Here is a 6971-nt window from a genome sequence, read left to right on the forward strand (position 1 = left end):
CCAATTGGTTGTAATGGCCGCTCATTATGAATATGTTGTATGGCAGATGGACGTGAAAACTGTTTTCCTACATGACTATATAGAGGAAGAACTTTTTATGGAACAACCAAGACCGGTCCTGAGATTTGGAAATCCTGTGCAAGACTCAAATGGAGGGCCCTTATATGGTTTAATTTTGGTTGTTATACTTTCTTTTATAGTATATAGTTTTGATTGTGTATAAATTGATATAACGCAAAATAAATAAATAAAGAAAAATGAAGCATAGTGTGGTGGTCATATATCTATCTGCATTCTCTATGTTTCTGGTTTGAATCTCCTTACTTTTTAAATACAAAAAGCATGGTGTGATGACTATGTACCTATCATATCATCATACAAATACCATAATCAGAACCATTCATTCTTTTATTATCATCTATATTTCATCTCAAGAAAAATTTATGTGTTAAACAAATCATTGGTTATTATAGTAGTATCATCTTATAATGAACCTTTTTTTTTCTTTTTGCATTTTTCCTCACGCCCTAAAGTGAGGATGATTCTCACTCGCCCTCTCCCGTTGATTGTCACTACTCGAAGTTGGAACATTATATTTGAGGAATTTATACAAGAATATGATTTTGAACTGAATTCAGACGAATCATGCATTTACATGAAACAAATAGGGGATTCAATCACTTTTCTAGTAGTGTACGTTGATAACATATTGTTAATAAGAAATAACAAAGCTATGCTTAAAGAAGTTATGGCTTGGTTATCAAAGAATTTCACCATGAAGGACATGAGAAAAGCCTTGTGCAATCTTTGGATCAAATTGATGCGAGATAGACCCAACAAAATGTTAGGTCAATCTTAGTCTAATTACATAGATAATATGCTAAAAAATGTTTAGCATGCAAGATTCGGAAAAGTGGCTTCCTTTCTTTCCGATATGGCGTTATTCTCACCAAGTGAGAAACGTGGGAAGGTGAACATCTTGTAGCATCAGCTGTGGGGAGTCTCATATATTCCATGCTATGTACATGGCACGACATTTGCTTTACTGTTGGAATGGTAAGCAGGTTCCAGTCGAACATGGGGCGCCAACATTAGAAAGTCGTAAAGACAATCCTTAAGTACTTAAGAAGAACTAAGGATTTTATGCTGGTGTATAGAGGAAATGTTAAGGGGGAACTGCTTGTGAGTGTCTACACTTATTTTGACCGCATGGATCCTCAAAGTGTAAGCCCACACCATGATGTGTCTTCATTTTAAATGGAGGAGCTGTTAACTTGAGAAGCCACAAGCGGAAATGCGTTGTGGAGCAAAAAATAGTCCCAAAAATCCTAGAAGTGACACAAAGACTTTTTCCCATGAAAGATAAGATTGCCCTTGTAAACACGGAAATTCCTGAAACGAAAGAGACAAGAACACGTGTACAAAATAATATTTGTATTAATGATTTAGGGGTTACAATCTCTTCTACGAATTTGGCCTCTGATTCTATCTTTGAAATGTGTAGATGTAGTGTTGTTGATCCAGGGGCCGTCGAGGCTTGATCTTGGACGAACAGTTGATGAATGATGAACACCTTCTTCAAGGGCCGTCGGGGCTTGATCTTGAATGGGTGGAAGTTCTTCAAGGGGCGTTGGGGCTTGATCTTGAAGGAGGATTTCACGAAGAACGAAGAGGGCTTTCTTGATCCTTCGGGATTTGCTTGAGAGCTTCTAAGTTTCGAGGCTTCAAGGCTTTGGTGTGGTATGACTTCTCTTCCAATTTGGGAGTAGAGAAAGTGTATGTAAAAAATCCTCCTTTGATTCTTTGATGGAGGAGCCTATTTATAGGCTTTGGGAATGAACCACCACCATCCATTTGTTTTGGTGGATGTTGTAGGTGAATTGGTGGATTGTTGTAGGTGAATTTGGGTGGAGGTTGTAGGTGAATTTGGATGGATTGTTGTAGGTGAATTTGGGTGTATGTTGTAGGTGAATTTGGGTAGGTGAATTTGGGTGGAGGTTGTAGGTGAATTTGGATGGATTGTTGTAGGTGAATTTGGGTGTATGTTGTAGGTGAATTTGGGTAGGATTGTTGTAGGTGAATTTGGGTGTATGTTGTAGGTGAATTTGGGTGAAGGTTGTAGGTGAATTTGGATGGATTGTTGTAGGTGAATTTGGGTGTATGTTGTAGGTGAATTTGGGTGAAGGTTGTAGTTTTAATGCAATGGTCAACATTTATTTCACTAAAATTTCAATGTTTACAAATGTAATTTTAATGTGATGGCTAACATTTATTTCAACGAAATTTCAATGTCTACAAATGCCCCCACTTCAAGGCGCGTAGTATACATGTGCTTGCCACGTGTAGAAGATGCGTTTTGAAGTCCCTTAATGTAGATGTCGATCCAAGGGCCGTTGAGGCTTGATCTTGAACTGGTCTGGGAGTTTCTTCAAGTGCCGTTAAGGCTTGTTCTTGAATTTTGTTTGAAATTTCTTCAAAGGCCGTTGAGGCTTGATCTTGGATGAAATTGGACCACAAGAAGCCTCACGTAGTAGACGATCCTTGGCTTTGATAATGGATGAATCGGCACGTATTTTGTTGTGCTTGTTGACTTTCCACAGCTTTGATCTTGAACTAGGCTGGAGGAGTTTTCTGGTTTCCTCCAACGGACTTTCCACAGACTTAATCTTGAACTGGATTTGACTCAAGGGTGGTGGACACTTGATCTTGAGTCAGGGTCGTTGAGGCTTGATTTCGAACTTAAACATGACCACGAGCAGTTTCAGGACATACATGCTTTGAAAGATCAAGGAAGTTCGCAGCATTTTCATATGAACCCTGAGCAGTTTGGTCAACAGTATGATCTTCAAGATTGATGGGCTCTTCTTCCAGTTGGTGACTTGATCTTTAAGGATTATCGAGGCTTTGCTCTTCGGTGACGGTGCCAGCGAAGGGTTGTTAAAGCTTCTCGAGCCTTTTGGTTAGAGCAACGCTGTCCAGCTTGGATCTTTACTTGAACTCATCCGTCTGGATTGTGTGGTTATGCAGGGAAGGGCTTCATGCTTCATGATTTATTCCAGCTCGTTGTATTGCATTCTTCTCTGCTTGTTTCTTTTGCATAGCTGAAGCGGTGTGCAACCTTTTGCCTTTAAATGGTTCTTCGGAGCATAATCTCTCAGCGACTCACCCATGCTTGGCAGCTTCAGTGCAAAGCGCCGATGTTAACAGATCCACACTCCTGAAGCATTTGCTGAGGGGATTCGAGACATATCAGCAGTTGAAGATGAGCACTCGAGAGCAACGCTAGGTAAGTAACCAGGCAAAGGTTCCGGGCAATCAGTTCCTGGTCGGACATTTAATTTCAGGTTCCGACTGATTGCATCCTTTCTCCTTGTTCAGCAGGCAAGAGCAAGGGCAAATGAGAAGATGGGGGAAGAGCATGATATGAGATACCTTTGCTTTCGACCCCAGTGATATGAGATACTTTTGCTTTTGAAGAAGTAGCGGACGATCAGCACATGCATTCGTCGTGCTTGTCTCCATACGCTTCGATGCATAATCTTCATCTGCATCATCTTCACCTGCATCATCAGGAGCTTGAGTGGAGGTTCCGACATATTGCTTTCTTTATCCTTGTCTTCGCAGTGAAGAGGGAGGACAAAGAAAAGGATAGGGAGAAAGCATGCTATGAGATACTCTTGCTCTCAACCCCAATGATATGAGATACCTTTACTCTGGTGTGGCTTGGTTGAAGAGGCGTTTCTAGGGAGGAAGAAAACTGAGTTTTGGTTGCAGATGCCCTCGGCGAGGAAGAAAGGTCAGGCTGGATGTGTTTTCAGGGAGGAAGAAACTGAGTTTTGGTTGCAGATGTCTTCGGCAAGGAAGAAAGGGGTCAGGCTGGATGCGTGTCTTGCTATGGGATGGAGGTCGAATTATATGGTGAGCTCTCAACATCAAGTGGCAGGGCGAGCGTGGCCTTGTCACCCACGCTTGTCGGCAGAAGTGTGGTAGTTGGCATAATGGACCTCACGCGTTTTCAACTTTGTCAGTGATATCTGACAAAGTTGCACGTGATAGCCGAAAGCTGAGATTGTGTCTGAAAAGTGTCGACGGACTTTACGCAGGAAAATCCGAGTTTTGAAATTCGGAGAGTGGTGTCTCTTCGATTTACGAACGAATGGTTGTGCTGCCTCTCATTTTTAAGAGGTGTCAATTGTATTCAACACGCAAAATTTGAAGATTGCCTGCCCGTGAAAAATTATCTCTGCTACTCTTTGCTTCATCCAACCTTTTTCTTTTAGTATTTTTTGAAAATGGCTTCCCCTTTTAACATTTGCTTAGATTTGAGTCTTAGCAGTGACACAGGTGCACCGCGTCAGGGTAATGTATGGCGCCCGTCTTTTTTTTCTTCTAATGGCCCTCTTACAGTTGAGGACTCTGTGATGAGGGATGCAACCACGGCTACGGTTGTAGCTAGAAACCTCATCACTCCTAAAGATAATAGGATACTTTCACGACGGTCCGATGAGTTAGCTGTTCAAGAGTCCCAGGCTCTCAGTGTCCAGTGTGCGAACTCTGTTTCCAACATGGGGCAACGCTTACTTGCTCGAACTCGCCAGGTTGAATCATTGACAGCCGAGGTGGCGGCTCTTAGTCAAGAGATTAGGCAGCTCAAGCGTGAGAATAGAGAGTTGCATGTGCTTGCAAATAGTTATTCGACGAGCATGAAGAGGAAGCTTGATCAGCTGACGGACTCCGAAGGTCGAATTCAAAGTGACCATCGGAAGTTTGTGGATGTATTCCGGAGGCACTTTTTGCCTTCGTCATCTGGAATTCAACCAAGTATTGAGGCTCCGAATAAGTTATCTTCAGTGCCTCCCTCCTTTAGGGTTCCACCGAGTACCAAGGCTCCAAGTACTGAGGCTTCACACAAGTGACATTCGTGAAGGCTTTTTTTTTTTTTTTTTTTTTTCGTGTAATTTCTCGGAGATATTAATGGACATGCCTTATTTTATTCAGTATGTTGTGTTGAAACGCAAACAAAACGCAAACAAAACGCATATCTGACTAAGATGCATTACTTCCCTATGCACCCACTTCCTTTTAGATGGTGACTAGTGCACCCATTTCTTTTTAGATGGTGACTGGAAGCATCATTTTGTCATCACCACCCATTTCCTTTTCCATTATTGACTTGCGAATAGTAATACACACTCGTGAGTGGCTTGACGATAGCACAGTTGGTTTTTTTTTTTTTTTTTTTTTTTTTTTTTTTTTTGCCTTCCTCACTGCATTGCGTTCTTCTCGCATGCGGACCATCTTTTCACTTGCACAATCACCTTACCACAATCTTCATTGGATGCGGATTGCTTTTTTACACAGTCACTGTATCGCATGCGGATCACTGTTTGCACAGTCACTGCACTACATGCAAACCGGTTTTATTTGCAGCCTGTTGAGACCAATATATATATACACACGCATTCATACACACATGCATACATACATAGGGCATTGCATAGTCTTTACATAGACACTGTACCAGCTTACTGCCCTGAATCTTAAATGCACTCTCCTGTTTCTTTGCTGCGACGTGCTCTTCTCGTCTGCCGTGTGGTGAGCTCGGTGTTGGACAAAAAGTGGTGCAGCTTCTTCAACCCCATCACCCTGCAGTCGGTCACGTCTATGTTCATCGTGTTCATCCGAAGTCTTCACTGCGGCAGAGGAAAAGCTCACCATCATCAAAATTAGGGCAGCAACAACAAACTTCATTATCCTGCAAGCTTCAGGGAGAGTTGCATGAGAGTATGAAGACGGAAGGATGAAGGACTGCAGCATGGTTGCTACAACCGCTCGGGCTTCCGTTTATCGTCCTCGACGGCGCTGCAAATGTTTCCACCAATGGAGAAGAGGAAGGAGGGCGCTGCCTTCACTCTGTGAGGTATGTTTTATTGCTGAGGACGGTTTGCCGCATATATAAATATATATATATATTTTTTATTTTTTATATAGTGCTCTGTCAGGCTGAGGTTGCTAAACCGGCGAAGAACCTAGGAAGGCATCAAAAGTCTGCTCTGCTTGACTCGGTCAGAGAAAGTGAATGCGAGTGCAGGTTCGAATGACAAGGCCGAGTTGCTTTCCCCGTCTTCAACCGCTGCAGCTTCATTCTTGTTGCTACAGGTTTGTCTTTGTTGTGGCTTGGAGAGAGAGACGTCGCTGCAAAGGAGAGAGAGAGAAACACCACATCTGGATTCAGATTTTGTGCATCTGCAGGTCTTCCTTTCGTTTGTGGGTGACTGTGCAACTTTTATGAGAGGAAGAAGAAGAGTCAACGGAAAAGAAGGTGTTTGCGGACGAGGTCGCGTGGCTGACTTGGAGGTCCACTTGCTTCGGGTGTGCGCACCATGTGTTGCAGGTGGGGTTTTGCTGTGTAATGCCTTTTGGTCACAGTTTTCCCTTGGTGGTGACGTTGGCGTAGTGCTCACCTTTGTAATATGGCTTTGTAACCAAATCATTTCTTTAAAGAAATAAAATATTCATATCTTGAATTGCTATTTATTCTTCAAAGTGTTTGTGTTTTTGTTGGTGATGTGACTGTACTTGAAGTTTTGAAGTTTCAAGTTGCCTACGTACCCCCGGTTGATGAGGGATCAAGTCATAACGTAGTTCAAATGAACGATGATTTTTTTTTATAGTGATTTTGATGATGATTTTGCCGTACACAGTTTATGCTCTTGCGGGCCAGGAGCCTTGTGCCGTGTGCAGTTTAGGCTCATGCAGGCTAGGAGTCTGGTCGTCGCCTTTTAGGGGTAGTAACGCTTCAAGAATCTGCCATTGATGGGACCGATCTTCAAGCCGTCCTCTGCCATGATTAAGTAGGCGCCGCTTATGTAGACCTCTTGTATTACGTACGGTCCATCCCACTTTGATGTGAACTTGCTTTTTGTCTTGTGAGTTGTGATGATAGGCCTTCGTAATGCAAGGACGAGATC

At 42.6% G+C, this 6971-nt stretch overlaps 2 long non-coding RNA genes across 3 annotated transcripts; both read left to right on the plus strand.

The window, feature by feature from the left end:
* The first annotated feature begins 1791 nt into the window (after nt 1–1791).
* LOC126591479 (uncharacterized) lies at nt 1792–2283 on the plus strand. The gene is made up of 2 exons (XR_007612399.1): nt 1792–2076; nt 2147–2283. It is a non-coding gene; the product is annotated as an uncharacterized LOC126591479 (long non-coding RNA).
* Nucleotides 2284–5012: 2729 nt separating this feature from the next.
* LOC126591480 (uncharacterized) lies at nt 5013–6533 on the plus strand. Of its 2 annotated transcripts, none has more exons than XR_007612400.1 (2): nt 5013–5920; nt 5992–6533. It is a non-coding gene; the product is annotated as an uncharacterized LOC126591480 (long non-coding RNA). The 2 variants fall into 2 exon arrangements; XR_007612401.1 differs by having other exon boundaries at nt 6003–6533.
* The last annotated feature ends 438 nt before the right edge of the window (nt 6534–6971 follow it).

Source organism: Malus sylvestris, chromosome 11 (genome assembly GCF_916048215.2).
Source record: "Malus sylvestris chromosome 11, drMalSylv7.2, whole genome shotgun sequence".
Classification (NCBI taxonomy): Eukaryota; Viridiplantae; Streptophyta; class Magnoliopsida; order Rosales; family Rosaceae; genus Malus; species Malus sylvestris.